General features: G+C 36.2%; 1 protein-coding gene and 1 pseudogene across 6 annotated transcripts in view; one reads left to right on the top strand and one right to left on the bottom strand.

Annotated features, from left to right (window-relative positions):
• LAMA2 (laminin subunit alpha 2) overlaps window positions 1-24562 on the top strand; it is a 453474-nt gene that overhangs the window by 14057 nt on the left and 414855 nt on the right. The window lies entirely within an intron of this gene.
• On the bottom strand, window positions 11754-12731 carry LOC118705214 (annotated as a pseudogene).

Genomic DNA, 24562 nt, shown 5'->3' on the forward strand with positions numbered 1-24562 from the left:
TGTAGTACTAACATCATGGCTTAATAAAGCAACCATAATAATAATGGGAAAAGAAAAGACTCAATTTATTCATCAGACAAGAATGTGTTGAATACATACTATGAGTAAGAAAGGGTTTTCTATACTGTATTTACAAAAAAAAACATGACATTTTTTTTTTTGTCTGAGCAAGAATTGAATAAATGTAGAATAAAGTAATGCATATATAAAATGAAATCAATGTAGGCAGTCTGTATGTGGAAAGAGAGTTTTACTCTGTACAGGCTTCTTGTTATAACTTTTCATATTGGAGAAACATCTACATGAACTTAAGTCATATCTGTACTTTAGTTGTTTGGCAACACTAATAATTTTGTTTTACTTATTATTAACTAGATGTATTTAATGCAAAATTTTAAAATTTCTTTTAAAATTCTGTACTTGTGGCTTGTTGCAACATAGTAACTAAAACTACTATGCTTCTACATCTGGAATCTGATTTGCAGGCATTGTCTACAGGATATTTTATAACTACAGTAATAAAGCAATCAGAGTTAAGCTCTCAGAGCAGATTAGATGTGCTTATTAGCAATAAAATATAGTTAAAATATGCCAGGCATACACATATTTTTAGGTAATGGAATTGCTTCCGCACATAGTCAATCCAAATTAAATGAGTTTTTAATTGAGGTTTATGTGCAAGAAAAAAGAAAATTTATCTGTTATGTACACTATATATGCTTTTAATATCATAGCTGTCTTAAGAGATCTTCTGATAGTGAGTGTGAGTATCATTAAATGCAGCTGTTCTCTTCTGCTGTGGGTACAAATATATGGCAAAATTAGACCAACATTAGGAAAATCAGAAAGGGATTGTGGGCAAGTGGCAGAGAAAAACAGTACAAGAGGAAAGCTAACTTCCTCAGCCTTTCTTTTCTCAAGGCTGTTAACCAAGATAGTTTCTAGCCCTAATAGTGACGGAAACATGGGAAGGGATTTTATTTCTATTTTAAAAATAGCTTGATATGGCTCAAGGTTTCCTTTGTTGTTTAGCTGTCACGACTCCCCAAAGCCACATGTTTTAGGATGTTATGTTAATTTGATACTTTAAACCAAGGCTTGTGCTCTGTGGCTTTCTGGTGTACCTAGGGAGACAAACGCTGCTTAAATAGCATTTAGGTACATTTAATTTTGCTCTTTAGAGAATACATGTTTATTACAGAAGGGAATGTTGAAAATAGGAAACAAAATGTGAAATAAGAGAAGGAAGGGGAGGGGATAACAGGGGAGGGGAAACATGGATTGATTGCCTCCTTAATACACCACAATGGGAGATGGATCCTGCAATCTAGGAATGTGCCTTGACTGGGAATTGAACCCTCAACCTTTTAGTGTATGGGATGGTCCTCCAACCAAGGGAGCCATCCATCCAGGGCAACCTATATTTACCTTTATCAAAAGACTTTATAAACATTCTGCCTAGATGAATGAATAAGACAGAAAAGATGATGGAAAAAACATTTGCTTTCCTTTCAAAAAAACCACACACACACACACACACACACACACACACACACACACACACAATTCTTTATGCAAACATACCTACCTACACACTCACATATTTCCCCCCTTTGGATGGCTAATCTGTTTTTTAGATTAGTCTGTGGTTGCGTTGTGGAAGTGCAGGGTTAAGAGCTAAGGAAGGAATTCCACCCAGAGCATTTCTAGTTTCCTCAGTATTGTGTGGAATGGCATGAGAGATCTCTTCTAATTGTGTAGGATAAATACAGCCCACTGAACTGCTTAACAGGAGTTTACCACAAGCCAGTGATAATGTCAAAGACATCGGAACATTTTCTTCTATATTTGAATAATGATAAACACCTTCGCACTCTGTGAGAACTACTGAAGTGTGCTTCTCTGCAGGTAAGCTTGGCAGTATCTTACAGAACTCCACTCAGAGCATCTCTTAAACAGTGTGAAACACATTGTCTGACAAGAATTGCATCGCAATTTGGAATGATGTGTATGCAAGTGGATAGCCTGCCAGTTATTTGTAGTGTAAAAAATAGACCTCTGAGGCCACAATAGAAAACCTTCATCTTTATTTGGATATTTGCAGTGAAAACCATAATTGTTCCTTGTGGGAAAGTAAAGTAAATTCAATCATTTGGCCATAGTCCATCAAATATGTATGGTGAGAGACATCTTGCTTACTCTTTATTTCTAAAATAAGATGTATAATGCAATATCTCACCATTATTAAATATAATTTTCATCGAAATTGAAATACTTGATTGCATGTGTATCTAATGCTTAATTAAGTCCTTTTTTTTGGCTATTGTTATTTATTATCTAATGATTGTGCTATTATTATTTGCTGCTACTTTGTCACCATCAATCACCCTTGGTAATGATAGTTTTTCTTGTCATGGAAAATGGCAGTAATGGGTTCATGGTCCTAGCTGGTGAGCAAAATAGCCAGGTAACCAAAGAGCCTATTTGGCTAAATGGGGATATGAAAATGGTGGCCAAACATGTCAAAGTCCTTGGCAAATTTTTGAAAGACTCCAATTCTGTCGATTCATGTTCTCAGTGAGTCTGTAGGCACTCTAGAATAAGTGCTGTAATCGGAGCGAACACTAGGTATAGGTACCGATTTTAGCAATTGAGCAATTGGTATTTGAATCACTGAGTTTCTGATATGTGAATACTCACTGGTTATATGACTCCATTTGAATTGGAGTATGCAATGCTCTTTAATTTTATTTTTTGAGTTACACTTTTTATTGACTGTGTTAAAAGAGGTTTAGTCAAAAGAACAAAGCCCTTGTCATCATCAGATTCCTCTTTCTTTGCTTCTGCTTTCTTCTCAGCTGGCGCAGCAGCGGTGAAGGGGGCAGGACCTCCTGCAGGGGCCACACCAGCTGCTGGGGCAAGAGCACCAGCCTCGCCTCTGTATTGTAGATGAGGTTCCCAATACTGACACTGGCCAGAGCCTTTGCAAAAAGGCCTGGCTAGAAAGGGCCAATACTTACCCCAGCTGCTGTCTTATCCTCTGTCATGGTCACTGCATCTTCATGCAGGATAAGGGCCCAGTAGATGCAGGCAACCTCCTAGACCAAGGCCATGGTGTGGGCAAGTGCTAGGCAAGCACTGCTGCTGCTGGAGCCCTGCTAGTTGCTAGGTGAAGTGAGGGCTTGACCCCCAAGCATCCTTAGCTTCTTTGGAAGGACCGAGCACCTTAGGGACATCTAGGGAAAGGGGTGAGCATGCAATGCTCTTATAATTGTGCTTGGCAAATGCTGAAACCTGAAAAACCTCAACACTCTGGTAATCTTTCCATAAAGAAACTAGCCGTTCAAGTCTATCTTCCCTTGTGAATTATTTTTCTTTTATCCAACAATTGCTTTTAAAGTTAGAGTCTGGATGCATACAACTTTAACATCCTTCGCAAGAAGGGTGGGGTTTCTCAAAAGTGTGGACCTAGAGAAGTCTAGGAGGCATCAACTTAGAGAAGCTGTTGTGTTCTGTCAACAGTGGCTTTGATGTCAGCCCGTGACTTCGAGAGGTTATCCATAGCCTTTCCACGCAACTTTTTTTGTTGTTGTGGTTTGTTTTTGTTTTTGTTTTTTTATCTGAGCAGTCCTGGAAAGTTGGACACCCATTGGTCTTCAAACTGGATTTTTTTCTCTGTTTTAATAGGAACGACATAGATAAGTTATGATGCGAATGGTAAGGTAGGATCTGATAAGGTGGAGTTTGGGGGAGGTAGAACCTCTAAAACAGTTTTAAGAGAAAGAGTTTTGACTATTCCCTTCCCAGAATTATCTTTACATTTATGTTTATTATCCCCCTTCTTTATTTCAAACCACCTATTCTTGTTTTTTCCTTTCCTCAATCTCTTTGGTTGCACTTTTTAAATTTATCCTATCTCATGATTTCTACTCTATCTCAGTGCCTTTCCTTGTTTCTCCTCTTCCACAAATAGAATATGAAATTGAAGCCCTCCCCCTTTAAAAAAGCTTGATAATAGAAGCAGTATATGCTAATTACTTTCTCATTACAATTAAAAACTACATGGAAGCAAAATCAAAGTGAAAAGTTATATCATTTAACAGCAGATGTTGACTGAGCATCTTGGAGAATTGTAATTACATATAGAACAATTTATATTACCTTATTTTTCTTAGCTACTGAAGAGTTTGGTCTATGCTCCCAATTTTAAAAAGCCATTTTTTAAAATTTTACTTACTACTTTATCCCTTTTTCCATGCCACATAGGAGAAATTTTATTTGCTTTATGTATGGACTGTTAACCTCAGTAGAGAAAGAGGTTTCCCTGACCTCCTTTAGAATTTATGTGTTAAAATATTTAGTTATAAAGGTAAGAACTCAGTATTACTTATTCTAAAGGGAATTTTCAACCCACCACAACTTCTTTATTGATTGTATATGTTGAGTGTTATTTAATTTTCGTACAGCTATTTTCTTTTACTTTATCTCTCTATATCTGTTTTCCTTTATTTTTATCTCAATATTCTTCAATTTTCCCCTTTATTCATTTTTCTCTTAACTTTATTTTTATAGGTGTGGGTCAACTTGGAGTGATAGAAATGTTAGTTTTGTCATTTTCTGCTGAGTGAAGGTTTGCAAGAAGTAAACGTAATTATTTTCCCCAACTTGATGTTGTTTGCTAAAAAAACAAACAAACACTGGTATTTATTGTTGTAAAATTTCTAAATTTTCAACTCAATTTAGTAAGGTAGAAATCCTGGACTTGGTGTTAGACATATTGGAAACATACACTCAAAAATCTAAGTAAACTTGCTTGAGTAAATGTACACACATTTGCTGCAGTAATAGTTTCATTTATCTGAAAATTTAATAAATTAAAAAAAATCATGAAAATCTACATAATGCTGAATTATCTAAAGAAAGGTTGGAATTGATAAAAAGAAATTAAAGAATGTTGGAAGTTAGAATTTACACATTTATTGTCTTCTACTTTTCTTCAAACTCTTCTTCTCCAATAAATATTTAGAAAAGCACTCTCAGCCCAGTGTCCAACTAGAAACCAACAGTCATCCTAGTCTATATTTTATTTATTTTCTTTGTTCCTCCCAACATTCCCTTTTGTAAGAGGCGTAATATTCCAGTGTTATGAATTCTTCCAGGGACCCTCTCACCTCTGCCAATTCTTCTGTCATCAGTGGTCCAGGGGCTGGTCTAGTCTAGGAGTTGGTGATGGTGGATTGTGGAGGAACTAATTCAGTGACAAGCACATTCCATTTTCTTTCAAATACCCCGATGGATTCTTAACTGAATTCTGACCTTCTGGTTTCAGAAACCATAGATTTCAGATCTTTATTTGTTGTTCTCTTCCTCCCCTGCCTCCACTCTCTGATTCCTTACAATAAAAGGATACCCTCCTAGTCTAAGATTCAACCAGTACTGGTCACATGAGAAAAACATAACTCATAAATATTTCAAATTATTAATTTGTCTATCACACACTAAAGTCTAGTTAATCCTATTTCATGCAAACCTATTAGTGGAACCTTTTGAAATGGTTTGTAGGTTAAAAATGTTGAGCATCAGCAATTTCATATAGTTCAGCCTAATATTACTTCATCAATTTTCTTACAGATTCACAATTATCACAGTGATTCAGGCCACCATTGTCTCACATGTAAGAGTCATCACAGTCTTAATGGATCTTCCTGCTTTCCACTCCACCATTTGATTATTTGTTTATTATACTTCAGCTGCTAGAGCAAGCTCATTAAATGCAATAGTATTGAGCCACTCTTCTCTATAAAATTTGTAATGATCTTAGTATTTGTGGTTTAAAAGTAATGTGGCCACAGTTACTCTCTTATAGCCATGGTTTATACCTGCTGCCCCCACCTAATTATTAAAAGTGCCCCTTTTTATTCTCATAAGTGGCCTGGCTGGTAGATGAATTTTATTTATAAGGTACTTCCTGACCTGGCCTTTGTATTTCTCTCTGGCCTCATCTCTCACATTTTAAATTGCAATCTGAGCTCTAGCTATTCTGAACTCCCTTGGATTTATGGAACATGTCATGCATTCTCTCAGTTTTGAGCTTGGCCCCATGATGGTGTCACTGCCTGCAACACCCTCTGTTAACCTGAGTTTCTGCCAATTTGTCATGATGGCACTATGTACTTCCTGCAAGAAATACTTTCTGATCACCAGACCAGCTTGGATCTCCCTGTTTCTGTGCTCATGTTTGTTCTGTATTTCCCCAATCAAATCCTCTTCCAGCTGAACATGTTTGTATAGATGTCCTATGCTTTCTTTTAGAACATCAGTTCTGGTAAGACAGGACTTAGTTTACTCACTACCAATGCTTATTAATAAGCATTTACTACCTCATTGGTGTTACTAAAAATATACATATGTATTAAATGAATTTGTGAGACAAAATTAATTTTAGTGTGATGTGGTACTTTGACATCTTCTCCTGACTTTTTATACTGCAAGAGGAAAGTTAAGAGAGTATAAAGCACTATAATGAGGGAGAAAAAGGGGCCAGAGAAGAACAAATGGGGAAAACATGAAGAGGCTTTGAACTGACAGTTTGGGTGGACACCTACATTCCGTTTCTATCATCTGATTCTGTCCGCACTGCTGCTCCCACTTATCCTACCAGGCGCACTTAGAAAGCCCGAAAACCATTATATTTTGCCTGCAGTGTGCAAACTTATTAGAGTATTTTACATAGTAACATAATTTTCAGTAAGTGCAGAAAGTAATTATCTTTGAATTTGAGCAAGTATTAGACTAAGATAATCTCTCCATTTTAAAGTTGGCAACAGTTATATTAAATAAGAACAAAATAATTTCTGAAATGGTGTCCCAAAGAAAGGGCTATTTCAATCCAATTTATAGCATTTACTTCCAGAAAGTGAAAAATGAAAAGCTGTTTGCAAGCTATCGTTGTGGGTTGAATTGTGTCCTCCAAAAAGATATGTTGAAATCCTAACCTCAGTATCAATGAATGCAATTTTGGAAACTAGTGGCCTGGTGCACAAATTTGTCCACATTAAAAGGAAATTAATTGTAAGAAATATTTTAATATCACTGTTCGCCCTTTCTCTATAATATAAGTGTCAACCAAATTCATGATCGACAATAACGGATCAAAACACACATGTGCAATTGGCGCCAGCGAGAGGTTTATATGTATTACACATGCATGAGTCAACTTAGCCTTTTATAGATACAGAATAAACTTGCTTAATTAGATCTGCTTTCTGATTCCTGCCCAGTGAAGCACCCCAACTTCTCTTTCAGGTAATTGTTAGCAACATAGCGGTAAATATTAACATGAAGCAGGTCATTATTGTAGGTCACTCAGGGAGAACAAAGGGTAAAATATTTAACTGCAGTAGTGTTTGACTATATTCTGTGCAATAAGAAAACCTGAAGTCATTTCCAAGGTCCACCATTTCTTACTTTTTTTTCAGTCTTCTTTTCTAAGCTTTCTACATTTCAGTTTTCTGGTTAACAAAAAGAAAACAGGATTCCACCGAGTCTCCTATCTACCCACTCCAGAACTTCTGCTAGGATCAAATGAGCTGAGGCACAGGGAAACGCTTCACAGACAACTGGTTAAAGTGTGAAATGTTTCCACCTGGCTATAAAGCAAGTTGTGTTCCTGGGCTGAAGAAACTGCAGGAAGGCTAGTCGTCGCTAGGGAGAGGAAGCTGGGCATTGCTACATGATGTCATTACTGGGCACCCACAGCCACTGCTTCTGGGCTAGGCTGTGGGCTGCATTTTGTACCATGGGGTCTTGGCAGCATCAGCTGCGATTTAGTGAGGTGTAGCTCCTGGGTGGTGATGGGGCCTATGTCCCACTGAGGGAAAGCCGAGTGTTGCTTTGTGGGAGCCTGGTCTGTGGTGCTGTGTCTCTGTAAATGTCCAGTGTGTGTCATGGCAGCTCCTGCATTGAACATCTGCCCCTGGTGGTCAGTGTGCATCATAGCAACTGGTCGGACGATCGGACGGTCGGACACTTAGCATATTAGCTATATATATATATATATATATATATATATATATATATATATATATGGATTCGGTCTTTGCAGATATAATTAAGTTAAAATGAGATCATACTGTGTTGGAGTGTGTCTTAACTCAGAACCATTGGTATCTTTATAAGAAAAGGATAGAGACAGAATCAAGGAGAAGGCAATAAAAAAATGGAGGTAGAAATTGGAGCGATGTCTCTACAAGTGAAGCAATGTCAAACATTGCTTTCTACCATCAGCCGATCTTTCCTCACAGTGCCTAGAAGAAACAACTCTTCTGAGACCCTGATTTTGAACTAGCCTCCAATATATGAAATGATGCAGCAGCTATAAAAAACACACACAATTTGTCAGTTTCTCAAAACATTAAAAGTAGAATTATTATATCATCAGCAATTCTTATTCTGGGAGAATACCCCAAAGAATTGAAATCAGAGTCTGGAAGAGGTACTTGTACACTCATGTTCATAGTAGCATTATTCAGAGAAGATAAAAGGTGGAAGCAACCCAAATGCCTACATATGGATGAAAGGATAAACAAAATGTGGTATATACAGAAAATGGGATTTTATTTGGCTGTACAAAAGGATAGTCTGACACATGCAACAACATGGACGGATCATTGTGTTAAATGAAATAAGCCAGTCAGGAAAGACAGATACTGTGTGATACCTGAAGTTAAATTTGCAGAGATAGAAAATAGAATGGTGGTTGCCCAGGGCAGGGGCAGTTATTGTTCACTGTGTTCAGAGTTTCAGATTTTTAGTTGAAAGAGTTCTGGGGATGAATGGTGGTCATAGTTTAATAGCAATGTGACTGTGTTTCATACTGTTCAAAGTGGTTAAGATGGTACAATTTAAACATAACATCCTCACTTCTACTATTCTACCCAGAGTAAGTCTCTTTTCTTATATGTTTACATAAACACACATTTTCATATGGCAGATCAACAAATGGTTTATTTTTTGATGCGTTTTTCATATAAATACTATCTGACTGTGCATCTTATTCTGCATGTGCAACCGTGTTAGTTATGAGAGTTGGAGGCAGAAAACATCCTGGGCTCCAACAGAAGTGGCCTTTCATTCCCTTCTCTGCCTCATTCTTTTTAGTCTTGATTCCTTTGCACTGAGACTTTCCATCAATCCTTCACTAATGAGCCATTCTTGAGGAGTTTGTAATTGTCCAGCAGATCTAGGATTTCTACCGACCCCTCATCCACTTCCATGTAGCTTCTAAAATTCCCTGTTCTACTCTGTCTGGATATGAGTGCAGTGTTGGACTTCAAAGGTAAAGTCACAGCTTTCCACACACAGCTCTTCAAAGTGTATTAGCTTTGAGTCTGTTTGGAATGTCTTTAAAAATCCTTTTTTTGTGGTGGTGGGAATGTGGGGTTCGGGGTGTAAAAATATTAACTCCTCTAGGTCCCCAATCTTTAGATATGAGAAGTTTATAGTTTTTAGAATCAGCATATATTGTATCCCAAATTTATAATCCCCAGAGGTTGCTCAGATACTTCTGTGATACTTCAATAATATGATTTGTTCTCAATATTTAGGGTGAAACAATGATGAAGAATTGGAAAGAAAAGTTTTGAAACTCAAATGCTTTAATAGGCTTCCAAACTACTGACAGCTTAAATCTTGTTTCAACATAGAAAGATCTAAATTAACAATGTGATATTTTATATCTAAATAGTGTTTTATAGTGGTATTGTGTCTTGATTAGTAATTATTATAGGCCATAGTTAGAATATTTACACTCCTTTTTTAAAAATGGTAATTGTTTCAAGCTTATAATTCTATTGAAACCTATATAATTTTATTGACCAATGCCACCCCAATAAATTCAATAAAAATTTAAAAAGTAAATGAATAACTGAAGAGGAAAAAATGTTAAACCTCAACAGGACCTGATATTTGTGATGATAGATGTCCTTATAATGTAAAGTGATGTGGTCCTTTCTGTGCTCACTCCCTCCTTTTGTTCAAATAAAATCTTGTCAAATGCTTTGGGGGTAGGGGGAGTGGTAATTATTTTCTGAGATAATTCACAGAATCTGACCTATTTTCTAAGCCCCTTTCTTTGTCTGAAGCAGATAAGACTACTTTACCAATTAGAACTATTTAGTATCATAGTAAAGCTCAGAGCTGATAAAATGGTTTAGTATTCAACAGATGTAATGTTGTAGTATTATTGGTAAGACTGTGAGACATATCCCCATACACTTAAGCTCCGCTAACAAAGAGGAAATGGAGCATTAAGTGTGTATATGCTGAATCTGATTAAGGCTGACATCCAGTTTGAATACATTCATTCTCTAAGGTGCAGTTTTGGGTATAAGCCATCAACCAAGCACAAAACGGTAAGGTTGAAAGCAGTGGGACTCAAAGACGTGGTGGGTTTTAAGGGACTGAGAACATTCTGTAGCTATTGAAATGAGATTCATAGCTGATAATTTGTCTTTAACTTCTAAAATGACTAAAGCATTCCCTGGTTAACACACCAGTCTCCCTCCTTTCTCCTCACTCTAGCTTTCAAACTCTTCTCTTGGTAAGTCACATACAGGGTGGGGCAAAGGTAGGTTTACAGTTGTGGGTACACAAAACATGGGGTTTACCATTAATGTGTTATTATTTAGTAAATATTGTATTTTTTTATATGAACAACTGTGGCCCTGCTTTTACCCAACCCTGCATTCAATTGTTACCAGTTTTTTTCTCCAACCTACACACACACAATATGCACACAAATGATAATGTCATAAAATATCTTCAAACAATACTTAGACTTATTGCATTCAGTGCATTTTTGTATTTCTATTCTATATTCTTAATTTTCAATACTAGTTTTTTGATTTTCTAAGTTGATTTCAGTATCTATTTTCAGACTGTAATACTTTGAAAAATCCTCTCCAGAGGATCTTACTTTTACATATTTAACTGCATTTTGAGAATAATTGAAAGTGTGTTGACTAGAGCCAAGCCTGACAAGATCAATGATTTTCTTGTTTCATTGCTGTTTCCTTATGGTGGTACCCAGTAGCTATTCAATAAATAATGTAGAACGAAAGCATGAATCTATTTATAACATCCTGTTCTTCAAGTGACTTTGAGTTTTATAAGGGTTGTAATTCCTTTGTCATTAGCAGAGTCTCTGATACGCATTACACAACTTAAATATATGAATAAGCAAGGAATTAAATGCATGAATATTTTTGAGGGAGGCAGAAAGAAGATTTCAATATTGAAGAAGTCCACCCAGAGATGAGGAAGCAGGGGAGTACTATATTTACACATCCAAAGTGTAGCTTATAATCAAGAGCAGAGAGGAGCAGAAAGATCAGCAAGAAGGAAATGATATAACGGTTTCAGTCAGAGACTTGAATACCCATTCCTCCATTACCTTATTAACTAATGCCTACTCTTCAGGAGACAATTACCATAAGCATTGTCTTCTAGAAACAAGTGTTTCTCCTGTGCAGACTGAGTGGTCCTTCCTGGTTTTCCCTGAACACTCTGAACACTCTAATCTGTTCTCTTCACAGCAATCAGAGATGTTTGTCACTCTCTACTTTAGAGTTTATAGTGATCTACCTTTGTTTCTATAATAAAGACCAAACAAGTCTCCATCATTCTTGTCCATTGTAGGTTTTGCCACTATAGTTCAAGTTATCTTTTGTCTATACTGATTCTTCTTTTTTTCTTAATATGTTTATTGTCTCTGAAAAATCATAGAAAATTGTGATTTGGTTATTAGCTCTCAGCAGCCCATTCCTGAGCTCTGAGGAAGCTTCTTCTGAGCTACCTGATCTTTCTTCTGGGCAAGAGACATTTTGGGACGGTCCTACCTCTTCTTTTTAACTTCTTTCTTAGGCTTCTTTTCATAGACTGGATTCTCTCATATAGCAGTATGAGCTTTCTTATCCATCTCCTCCATCATGTCTGGAGTTACTTTGTTCTTTATATATTGAGAGAACTGTTTCTTGTAAGCATCTTCATCTTCTTCCATTAGATAACGCATATAAATCTGCAACATTCTGACCCATGATGTGCTTCCGATGTACTTCCGCATTGAATTCCTTGCTTTCTGAATCCTAACCAGGGAATCGTTTGGTACTGTGAGGGATAGATAGGCCTCCATCCACAGCTCCCTTCAGGGCCCCAAAAACTTTATTTCCAGTAGTAGTTCTGGCAAGCCCTGCATCCAAATAGCAGGTGAAGGCACCAGGTTGACCATCGATGCTTTCCACGTTGTATTCATCTCCAGTCACCTCCACCTGGCCTTCATAGATCTTATCCAAGCCAAACCTATTGAGAAGCCTGCGGGCTAGCAGCAGGCCAGTACAATATGCTGCAGCATAATTTGTCAGGCCAACCTTCACACCATACTTTGGGAGTTCATGAGCATAAGCTGCACAAACTATCATATCTCCTATACGGGCGTAAGTGATCTGACAGATGATATCTCTGTTGGTTACGCGAACTATCATCCTGTATTTAGGTGTGTTGTACTTATTTTTATCCTGGATTACCAAGCGTTTCCGGGCATAGTAATCAGTTTTACCCTCTCGCCATCTCCTGAATTTCACTTGGTATTGCTTGAAGTAGGCCTTGTTCTTGACGACTTTCACAAACCCCATCCTGCGGAGGAGAGCCCCACGGCTGCGCCTTGCCACAGACCTCTATACTGATTCTTTTTGATTTCTTGAATGTGTTCTCTTCGCTCCACTGCGTTAAAAAGCCCTTATCTCTGATCCTTTTTTATTACTTTATAAGATCATTCCCATCTAGCCTACACTAATAGTGGATTATAATTGTTGAATTTTTGAACAAGTTGATTAGTATTCCCTCTTTCTCTATTCTAAGCACCACAAGGGAAATGTATTTCTGTTTTCCTTATATTCCCTCTCTCTCTCTCTCTCTCTCTCTCTCTCTCTCTCTCTCTCTCTCTCTCTCTCTCTGTCATGCTTAGCACATTATTTGGCACTGGTTGACATCCAAAAATATTTGTTGTAATGAATGAACTTTGAGTGTGGGAATACATGGATAATGCAGTCAAGAATGAATAAAGAATGAATAATGAATAAACAAAAATGTGGTTAATATTTTGTTTACTTCCATGGCTAAAACTAAGTGTTATATCATAAAATATGACATGAAAGCCAAGGAACCAAAAGGCATTTCTTATAATGCAGAATGTTATTTTTAATACTAATTAGAGATACTTAGTATTTACAGGGGTACAGAACCATATATTGTATTAAGGAAGAAGCCAAGAGAAATGACATAGAATAAGCATGAGATTTTTAAAATAAATATCCTGAGCAGAAGGTTTTCTTTGGTCAGTGTTGAAAATTAAGGCTTACTAGGGTAGAGCACGTGAATGGAAAGCCTTCAGAATCAGGAAGGACAATTTAGACAAAATTGATTTATCTCAAACTTTCAACAAATACTAACTTAATATCTACTAATTACGAGCCATATAATATTAGGTGCTAGGGAAATTAAGGTACAATGAGGAGGGAGAGATTTATTATGATCTATTGAAAAGTAAAGAACGTAATGCTGAAACCAGTTTGGCTCAGTGGATAGAGCATAAGACTGCAGACTGAAAGGTCCTAGGTTTGATTCCGGTCAAGGGCATGTACCTTGGTTGCGGGCACATCCCCGGTAGGGGGTGTGCATGAGGCACCTGGTCGATATTTCTCTCTCATCGATGTTTCTAGCTCTCTATCCCTCTCCCTTCCTCTCTGTAAAAAATCAATAGAATATATTTAAAGAAAAAGAAAAAGAAAAGTAAAGAACATAAGCAAAGTTTGTGTTAAGAAGATTAATCTGAAAGCTTTGGAAAGATGGATCAGAAATAGGGAGGAGGTATATTGAATGAATGAATGAATCAATCAATCAATCAAAGAAATAAACCAGCTATGTTTTTTGTGACTATTCTGTGCATTCCTCATTTAATTTGATTCTCTTGACTGTGAGATTTGACTTTACATTTTACTGTTTATTTGGTTCTCTTACATTGAGTTAAAGAGATTAAAAAATATTTTTCAAAATTCAGAAATAAAAAATAACATGCTAGATAAACAAATGAGCTTAGAACTAACAAAAAACAAAGATGGTAAAAATATGTGAGAATCATGATAATGAGTTTCATTACTAATTTACACTATTGAAAGCAAACATCATCTCATGTGGTGAATGATAGTTTTATTCTCTGCTCAGTGTGCTATAATCTACTGATGATGATTTTTGAATATCCCATAGCAAAGGGTCATCACATAGCCCACATGCACCTTTGCCGCTGAGAAGTTCAGAGGTAGAAGAGGAAAGGGGACAAGGCCAGCCTCCATTCATCTGAGTCTGAAAAGAGCGTCTCTGGAGAACCCTCTGAAAATTGCAGTATGGTTAAAGTGCTCCACCACAGAAGAACAGCAAAAAACACTCTCATTGTAATAAGCCCAGAAAACAATCCCAAGATATACGATTAAAAGCAGACCAAACAACTGAAGCACAAGTAGTGTGACCTTCTCTTGACTTCTACGTTCACAGCTCTACTTATCCGAGTTCTGTTTTGAACATTAAGCACTGTTCATAGCCATAACTCTGGTGCTTATTTGCCCATCCCATCTATTATTTTCCCTTTCTATTTTTATTGAATTCTTTTAGGAGAAACTTGAAAAAATCTTTATCCACAAAGGTTTCCACTCAAGTGCTTTTAAAAATATGATTGCATGTTAAATACAGTAGCATTTAAAAGCATCTATTCTATTGTCATTCAGGTTACTGTTTATGGAAATGTCATTGAAGACTAGTGCAATCCTTTCCTTCCTGTTCAGTTTAAAATGAAAAAAAAAAAAAAAAAAGATGGCCAGCAGCCAGAAACATTGAGCAAATTATCCTTTTTATTAAATTTTCAGAACTATTAATTGACTCATTTAAATAGATGTTAAAAGTTTGCATATATGTGTCTGAACACTGTTGTCATGGAGATTAAAACTTTTTTTATACTGGGAATGGCAGATTTTTCTAGTTGATGCTTCTGGGAATAAAAAAAAAAGAGTTTCTGTAAAATTCTGTGGAATAAATCCTTTTATAGAACAAAGTTTAGTTAAGAAAGATATGTCTTAATGGGCTTATTAATAGGCAGTGTTATTTTGGGTAACAATTTTAAAATTCTATATATAGTTTTATGTACATAAATATATGTATATATGTATATATTTGCCTGTGTATGATATTGAACAATTATTAATTCTATTGGTAACTGCCTTGTCTGCAGGTAAGCCAAGTACTTACCCAAGGGTGTGGGAGCTGAGGGACCGTCCTGGTGATCTGTGGACAGGGTGCTGGCTGATTGTAGACTGGACCAGGAGTCCACCTCCACCAGTTTTCCCCAGATAAGCTCTATAGGACCCTCATTGTCAAGCCTTTATACATATTCAGATCATTTTTCCCTTAAAAAACAAAACAAAACACACTATTTTTTTTAAGTCCCATAGTTTTATTTCTGTTTGATCAGAGAATATGTCTTAAGCAATTTTTGCTTTTCTAGAAATAACTATTATTTTCTATGTGGACTTGTATATAATACATTTTTCCAAATGACCAGATAACAAGGAGAATTTCATACATTTTTTCCCTACTTCCTAGTTTATCAGAGAAAATGGCGTAAATAACATCTTTAAAAAATTACTATTCATGAATAATGTAGAAGAAAGTGGTGTGATTATATGGCAAAGGTAAAGAAGAAAAGGAGAAAAATTCCTGGTTTGTGAGAGTACCCCTCTAGGTCAAGTGAGAGGCTCTGGGTTAGAGGCACCTTGAAAGACTGAGCCACTGACATTTAGAAAGATTTACAGAGACCACTTATAAAATATATCTGATGGGAGTTTTTTGTTTTTTTTTAATATACAAACATGTATGACAAAAATCAAGATTTCAAAAGATTTTTATAGGTTAGAGTGCTACATCTGTTCTGATGTAATTTAACAGTGATAAGTAAAAGCTCTTGATTTGTTACCCCAAATCTGATAGTCTGGGAACTTATATGTGTAATCTCAAGGGTTTAGTGAGCAGGAAGTTCACTAGGTGTCAGTCTTCTGATAGGATTTCAAAGTAGCTAATGGGATCTTAATAATTTTAATAGACATGGCTGCTCAAACAGTAGTCCATGGCTCACTAGAGTCTAAATCACCAAGGGTGTTGAACATTTATTTGTGAGAGTAAATAAATTACTCAGACTAAATAAATTAATCAGAATCTGTGGATTAGGGTCTAGAAATTTGCATTTTTATAAAAATACTGACCAGTACCCCAGAGTTGGCAAACTATTGACCTAAAATAAGAAAGGTGATAGCCCTATTATAAGTTCTATTTGCAAAGTTAAATCTGGAAAAATGTGTACTTCAGGTGCCATAGTTTAGATGAATATAGGAAAGCAGGTTAATTTTTGAGGAAAAGAGTGAATGTGACATTGAAGGTTTGTGGGATAATGGCAAACATTTATCATATATTAGAGCAGGCTCAGAAAAGATATACCATTTGTCTTCAAGCACTCGAGAAAATATCAGTAAGAAAATTATTTATAAATGTGCCTTATTTACCCTAAATCTTTAATAGATTTATTTGTGCTTTTTTTCCTCTAGTGACCATCTGTTATAATCTTGAAACCTTAACATGTGAGGAAAAAATTATGTCAGTAAGGCACATTTGTTACAGTAAATTTCTCACTTCTGAAGTTTTTAATCAGCATAGCTGCCATCAGACTGACCAACCAGTTGCCTGATAATCCATCTGATCCGTGTCATACTAATCCAACAGCCAGTGGAGAACAGCTGCTGTTCTTATTTTATTCGCCTCCTTGCTTTCCTAACATCTCAGTGCCAATAACTTGGTAGGCATTGTACCAAAAGCAGTTGTTCCAACAGCTTGAATTTAAATCCCAACTAATTTCCCACAAAATAAAGATAAAGTTGAGTGTAAATTTCAATAGTGGCATATAGATGAGATATTTGGAATTGGTAATTACTTTTAAACCATGCAAATTTATTTTCTCACTTCTGAAGGCCAAATTTTAAGCGTATCATGGGTCACCAATGGTTATGCTCATTTCTGAAAATTCTGTGGATAAATCCACTTCCAAATTCATTCAGGTTGTAGAATTGTTTTATATGTTTGTAGAACTGAGGTCCAAATTCCATGCTGATTGTTGGTCAGGGGTCCTTCTCATCTGTTAGAAGCTACTGTAAACTTTGGCTCCATCTTTAAGTCACTAAGTTTGTACTAATTTATTACACAGTAATGAAAACAAAATACTTTTAAAAAAATAATACCATCAGCTAACAATCCATTTCTCAAACATTTAACTTTTTCTCTCTAGTACATATAACTTCTATTTATATGATATATGATTATTTATTTAAAAGAGATTCGGATGAAAACATAATAAAAAAGTTTGATTTTATATATATATTAAATTCTCAGGTTGAGGTTTACTTGTTGATAATTCTCTAGTAACATTTTATGAGTGTGTTTGTCATTGAATACCAAGATTAAATTATTTAAGAAGTTTGGAAGACATACTTTTTAGCCATAAAATGATGAGTCATGGAAATTAACTAATCATTTAATGGTCTGCACTTTTTATGGCTGGTTAAGTTGTTTGACATGTAGCTGGAAAAGTCAAGTGTCTTGTCACAGATAGCTTTTCAAATGATAAGCTATCGATTTCGTTTATTCATTTATTCATCAGTCATCTTATCCTGCGCTAGATGTGGGAATACAAAGATAAATAAGATCCCTGACCTACATAGAACCTTTTAGTGTAATGTTGAGGAGAGAAACATAAGTGAATGTACCAAAGTATTTTAGCTACTGTACTAGGTTTGCACATTTTTTCTTTATGCTTTTTATTTTCTGAGTCTTCACTGGTCCCCATTTTTGTGTAAGATCAAGAGTTAATTCTTTCATTAAGATTATTGTTTCTGCCTGGCCACTGTGCCTCAGTCGTTGAGCATCAATCTATGCACCAGGAGGACATGCTTCGATTCCTGGTCAGGGCTTTTTCTTGAATTACCAGCTTGATCTCCAAAGAGGCAGCTAATCAATCATTCTCTCTCATCATTGATGTTTCTATTTCTCTCTCTCTTTCTCTCTCTCTCTCTCTCTCTCTCTCTCTCTCTCTCTCTTTCTCGATTTGATTACAAGGTTAATAGGTTTTATCCTTGATGAAATTATGGATGATTTTTAAAAATAATATTTTCCTGTATATAATACTATTATAATAAAAATAAATTAAAAAAATGAATTTAAAGTGAGAAAATAATACCATGTTCTTACGCTTTTTTTTTTTTTTTTTCTTGATTATGATGGGGAGAGATTGTAAGAGACAGAGGGAGAAGTTGACCTGAGGAAGTTATAATATTATGAAAGAAAATGCTTAAATATTATTATAGTACTAGATGCCTGGTGCACGAATTCGTGCACCTGTGGGATCCCTTGGCTTGGCCTGCAGGATCAGGCCAAAACCGGGTCTCCGACATCCCTCAAGGAGTCCTGGATTATGAGAGGATGCAGACCAGGCCACCCCCACCAGTACATAATTGGGGCTGGGGAGGTACTGTAGGAGGGCTTCAGGGTGTGTCTGGCCTGTCTCACTCAGTCCTGATAGGCCGAACCCCAGCAGCAAGCTAACCTACAGGTCAGAGCATCTGCCCCTTGGTGATTAGTGTGAGTCATAGCAACTGGTAATTCCACTGTTCGGTTGATTTGCATATTAGCCTTTTGTTAAATAAGAAGATGACCTGAGCTTTCTCCACCAGTGAACTTGAGTGCAAAGAAAGGAAGTGAGGCCCTGTAGCCAGGGGAGAAGCTTTGGGATTGACACTCCAGGAGGCACATGTACAAAGCAGCTGGGGAAAGGGCATTATTGATCAGTCAAGAAAAACAATGCTCTAGGAAAGACCATCGTTTCTAAAGTAATTCATCCTGAAGGAGCCAGGAAAGGAGCATATGGGATGGAAGATGGATGAGGAGCCAGGCAGAGCAGTGCCTCCATGGAGGCTGTAGGTGGAACCTGATTATTCGAATGTTCCTCCATCTAATTGTGAGAACAAACAAGTAATCTTTTCTGTCAAAGAATAGTTTAGGCAGCTCCCCTATGGGCCACCATCTTGAAACAGCAAAGGTCAACCCCTTCCTTTGAATTAAGACCCGCGGGCCAAATCCATCCCGCCAGGCCTTGCAATGTGGCCCGCACCGCGCTGTCATCACTGTACTCCGCTGCGTTTCCATCACAATGACAGTTTATGACTGTTCAGTAAACCATTCGGCCCACGATTTAGGCTGGATTTTAGATTTTGGCCCCTTCTCTGATTGAGTTCGACACCCCTAATTATTAGCCAATTGCAAAAGACTGTGAGCCTGAGCTCCAATCAAGAGGAAGGGACAGGTCACCTGTGTCAGGATTAAAAAGCCGAGCAGAACGTCTGCTCAGTGTGCCTGTGCTCCCAGGCCATGTGCTGCACACCCTCCTGCAGGAGTACAGAAATTTGCCTTGCTGCTTGGCTCCTGAGTGTGCTTTTTGTTCTACCCCTAAATTTGGGGTCTCGCCTTATTTCTAACATAAAAATCTAGTAGCACTAGGATTATTATAAATCCTTCAGATATTTCATTCATTTAACTTCTAGTGGAAAGTTTTTAGCTTTCCAAATATTGCCCAGTACTTGGGCAAATAGTGACCTGTGGAGCCACGATTGGGATTGAGGCGGGCTCAGGAGCCACCTTACCTGGGGTTGAATCCCCATTTCCCACAGAGTAGTTCTGTGACTTCAGGCAACTTGCATAACCTGTCTGTACCCTGTCTGTAAATCGGGGTAATAACAGTGCCTACCTCATAGAGCATAGTGAGGATTATATCCACATATATATCGCATACATGTAGATTTATAGATATATACATATAAGGTGATTAGCAGAGTCCCTGGCTCCAAGCAAGCACTGAATTAAATATTAGATGTTACCATTTGGCTCACCTGGAACATTCAAATGGTATGGCACTAAAGGCATGCAAAAATAACATAAAGCCCAACTATTGAAATGATACCAGATTTGTAGGTAACTATGATGGAGGAAGGGAGTAGGAATCTAGTAGCACAGTATTTGAGATTTACCAAACTTTTTCAACAATAATGTGACTACATTTTGTTATCTGTGTGAAATTTCACTGATAGTCATTTCTATCGAGTCAATAAAAAGCATCAACTTTGGAGTCAGTCAGGTATGAGTCAGAACTATTAGTTTTTCCATCTTCCAGCCATTTGACCTTGTGCAAGTGCCTTTAACTCTCTCTGTTTTTTAAAATCTATATAATAGAGACTCTTTCCTTGTGAGGTTGTCAAGAGGATTAGACATGATAACAGGTATAAGTGCCTAGCAAGTGACTGGCACAGATAAATCCTCAATGAATGGGAGCTGTTCTTAGGAGGAAGATATTAGAGGAGATAAAGCATCATTTCCAAATAAAAATCCTGGTTAAATCTTCTGAGGAAAATCCTTTATAAGAAATCTCCTTCCAGCATGATATCTAAAATTAAAAGTATTCATTTGTAATGCATAATAAAGGAATTATTTTAAATGAGGTCACTGACATATCAAGCAAATCCACCAAGGTAGAACTTAAAGTCTGAATTACAAAGTAATTTACTGTGATTCTAGGGAGTGCTGCAAACCCCAAGGCAATGGTTGTAGGATAAATTCTACTGGTGTTCTCAATCTAGTGTCATCAAAGTTGGTTCTCCTATACAGAGGGAAAATCTTATTTCCCCAAAGTTGTTGAGATTGAATTGTAACTCAGCATGCCCCAGAAATGCTGTTTATCCATTTTGGCTTTTTCATTTAAAAAATATTTCATCCGTTTTCATTTTTAAAAATTCCTGTATTTCATAAACAACCCTAAACCACAAACCCAGTTAAAAACCATTTCAAATCCTGAAAATTTAATTTTCTGAGATGGAATAAAAACATTTCTTTAAATATATGGAAAAGTTAATGTCTTTCCCATAGTGCATTATATTATATCCGATCTTGAAAATTTACTTACTAGTAAGTAATCTAGTGCTTGTGGTTATCTGGATATTAGCTTGCAGGAGTAGAAATTAATTTCATACACTATCAATAACAAATAATGTTTAAACATCTACCATAAAGAAAGCACTGTATTAGATGCTCAAGATATAAATATTGTTGAGATATAATTTCAACCCTTTGGGATCTCAATTTATTGAGAAAAATAGGCTATTGTTGAATTTAACAAAATTATCCAGAAAGCAATTGCATCTATGTTTGTCAGATGTTTATAGATGCTGAGTTTTACAGTGCAAAATCTGAGCACACTTCTTATAGAAGTAAATGGAGCACCCTCTTGTATTAATACTCATTACTAGAGGCCCAGTGTTTTGGCCCTCACAGCCCCGGCTGGCTTCGTCCAGAAGGTTCCCCAGACAGTCGTTCGCTGTTCTGCCGTTCCTTCGATTTGCATATTACACTTATTAATATACATAATTATTAACATTGTTGTATATCTTTTATGTACTGGTCTAGACACTTATTCCTCTATGATTTAGGTAGTTTTTCTTAGTCTTCAATAGCAAGTGACAAAAATCCAAGTTTAGCCTCACTTGACTCCTCTGTTAATTTGTCCAGAGAGTGCAAAGAGACTGATAGCTATTAGATGGGAGGGGTGTTGAGGGGCTGGGTGAAAAAGGTTAAGGGATTAAGCAACAAAACAAAACAAAACACAACAAAACAAAACAAAATAGCAGTATGATGATTACCAGCGTTTTAGGAAGGTGGGAGCGGGGAAGGCAGAAGAGGGTAAGGGGGATAAATGGTGATGGAAGGAGTCTTGAGTTTGGGTGGTGAACACACAATACAATATACAAATGATGTATTGCAGACCTGAAACTTACATAATTTTATTAACCAATGTCACCCCAAAAAATTCTATAAAATTATTTTTTAAAAGACCTTACTTAGTCACCCGTGACCAGGAGCTGCAGTCCCTTAATCAGGACTCTCCCCAACTTCCTTTCATTTCCCCCCTTTGTTGTCTTTAATTTCACTTGGGCTTTGTCCACCAGGTCTCTAAAGGGGGACATTAGAAGTTATAGGGTTAGATGGTCCTCAGCGTTTTAAATCTCCTCTCCCAGAGAAAGACCTCCTCTTCCAGGATTGCCATTAATCTCCCATGGCCCTGAATGGATCATGTATCCAACTATGTGTTCCCAGGGGCCCAGACATCCTGGCCAGCTTAGGTCACATTTTTCTGAGGATTTGAGAGGAGAAGTTGCCTGATATGTATTCCACAACTGGTAGATGACAGGAGGATTGGAATCCAGGCTCCTTTCAAACAATCCCTCTGCCTTTACTTGTACTTTTCTATTGAAATTGCTTCCTGGTTGTTTCTTTAATTTGCTGTGAAAAACCTATTATCCTCACTTTTAAGTAAAAGCAATAAAACAAAAAGGCCTTGTAATATTTTTTCCCCCTCCAAAGAAACTAGCTTTTACATAGAGTGCGTTTTCTTAGTAGATATAATCTTTAAGGAAGAAAAATGGAGTTGTATAAAATAGTAGAGTATCTTGTATTACTTAATGTCTTCTACACCCTTATGAAAACAAAACAAATGAAATACACCACAAACCTGTGCCTGTAGAGTGTTTGCATACAGAATGCGTATGCATATGTTGTGTGAATGTATCAGTATATCTGTATGAGTGTGTAGTGTGTGTATGTGAGAGGCAAGGAGAGAAAAAGAGTAAAATGTTAGCTTATTGAGGCACTCTGATAATTTGGTTAATGTTTCTTTTTGACTCTTCCAGACTAATAAAAGTATACTTTTCAATGTGATGTTTAAAATCCCCCCACCCCCTGCTTTTTCTGAGGGTGATTTTAAAAGAAGCTCAATTTTTCAGATGTTTCTAGTCAAAATGACAAACCTGCAGAGTACATTTGCATAATTCTAGGTATGTTTTATTGGCTCTATCCTTTAAATCTTGAATCCCAGTTGATTTTTCTTGTTGATCTTTAAAAAGTTCAGAGACAAAATATATCCTGCAGGTCTTTTTGTCATTGTGCAAAATTTCGGGTCTCATCTCTCCACTTCAGTGGTACAGGGCTGTTAGATGGAGCTTGTTTGAAGGTAGACTTGAGTCCTGAAGTTTGTCTCCTTGACCATGGGTGATTTTCTAATTTTGAAAACATGTAGCGTACACATTTAAGAAGATGTTTATTTTGAGTATCAGTGTGTTGTCACTGTTAGTAGCAGAACACATTCTTCAAAGAAAATATATGAACTTCATAATGATGCCTTATATAATAATATTACTTTTGAATGTGGCTCTCTTTTTAGCTGTTATAAAACAGAAGAAACATCGCAGAGCATTAAAATATAATATCTATAGTCTTCATAGCATACCATTAAACAAAATGAATAGAAGAATATTTTAATTAGGATTTGTTTTTTATGCTATATTATTTCAGGAAGAAATTGCAAGCTCTGGAAAGTCTTTGTATTGTAGTGAAAAAAGATTCTGTGTGTGTGTGGGTGTGTGTATGTGTGTGTGTTTTAGTAGCTCTTTAAAAGGATTATCTGCATCAGCAGAAGAATGCTAACAATCATTGCATTTAATTTTATTTAATATTTCTTAAACACATACTGGTTGTTTTTATGAAGGGGGTTGCTGTCATTTTACTTTACTGGTTCACTGATTTAATTTTTATTTTCAGTGCTGACTTGTCATATTCGATAAATCTACAGAACAGCATAACTGTTGTGTTCAACCTTATAGCTAGATATAACAAATTTAAATTTAAAAAATTAGAAAATCACAGAAGAGCGGTTTACTTAAAAACTTTAAAAATAATCCTTTGTTTTAAGGAAAAAAGTATTCTACTATCAAACACAGGATTGCATAAGATGAGTCTCTGTGTGTTCCAACTTAATTTTCTTTATCATTCGTAGTACTTGCCACATGAATTTAAATCCAATATTAATGAGCATTCTTCAGAATATTATCATGAACTAGATAAAACTATAAGGCATAAGTATAAACAAGGAAAGTATTAAGAATAAGAACCATCTTCTCAAGGAAGTACTAAATTAAAAAATTATTTCACAATGTATTATCTATTATCTATGGGACTCTTGTTTGTATAGAACCTCTAAATTTTTATCTTTTCTCTAATATTTTTTTTTCTTTTTAGTCTGTTTCTTCCCCTGGGAGACTTTCTCAACTTTATCTTACAATTTATTATATCGCTATGATTTTATTTTTTAAAAATAATAAATATATCATTCTCTACTTATTTCATACATGCCATACATTTTTCGAGTTCTCTGAAGGTACTGAAGATTTTTTAAAGTTTTTATCTTATCTTTTTTTTATTTTCTGGGTTTCTGTGCATTTCTCTGTTTTGTTTTCTATCTTTAGTGGTACATGAAAAATGT

This window comes from Pipistrellus kuhlii, unplaced genomic scaffold (genome assembly GCF_014108245.1).
Source record: "Pipistrellus kuhlii isolate mPipKuh1 unplaced genomic scaffold, mPipKuh1.p scaffold_m20_p_5, whole genome shotgun sequence".
Lineage (NCBI taxonomy): Eukaryota > Metazoa > Chordata > Mammalia > Chiroptera > Vespertilionidae > Pipistrellus > Pipistrellus kuhlii.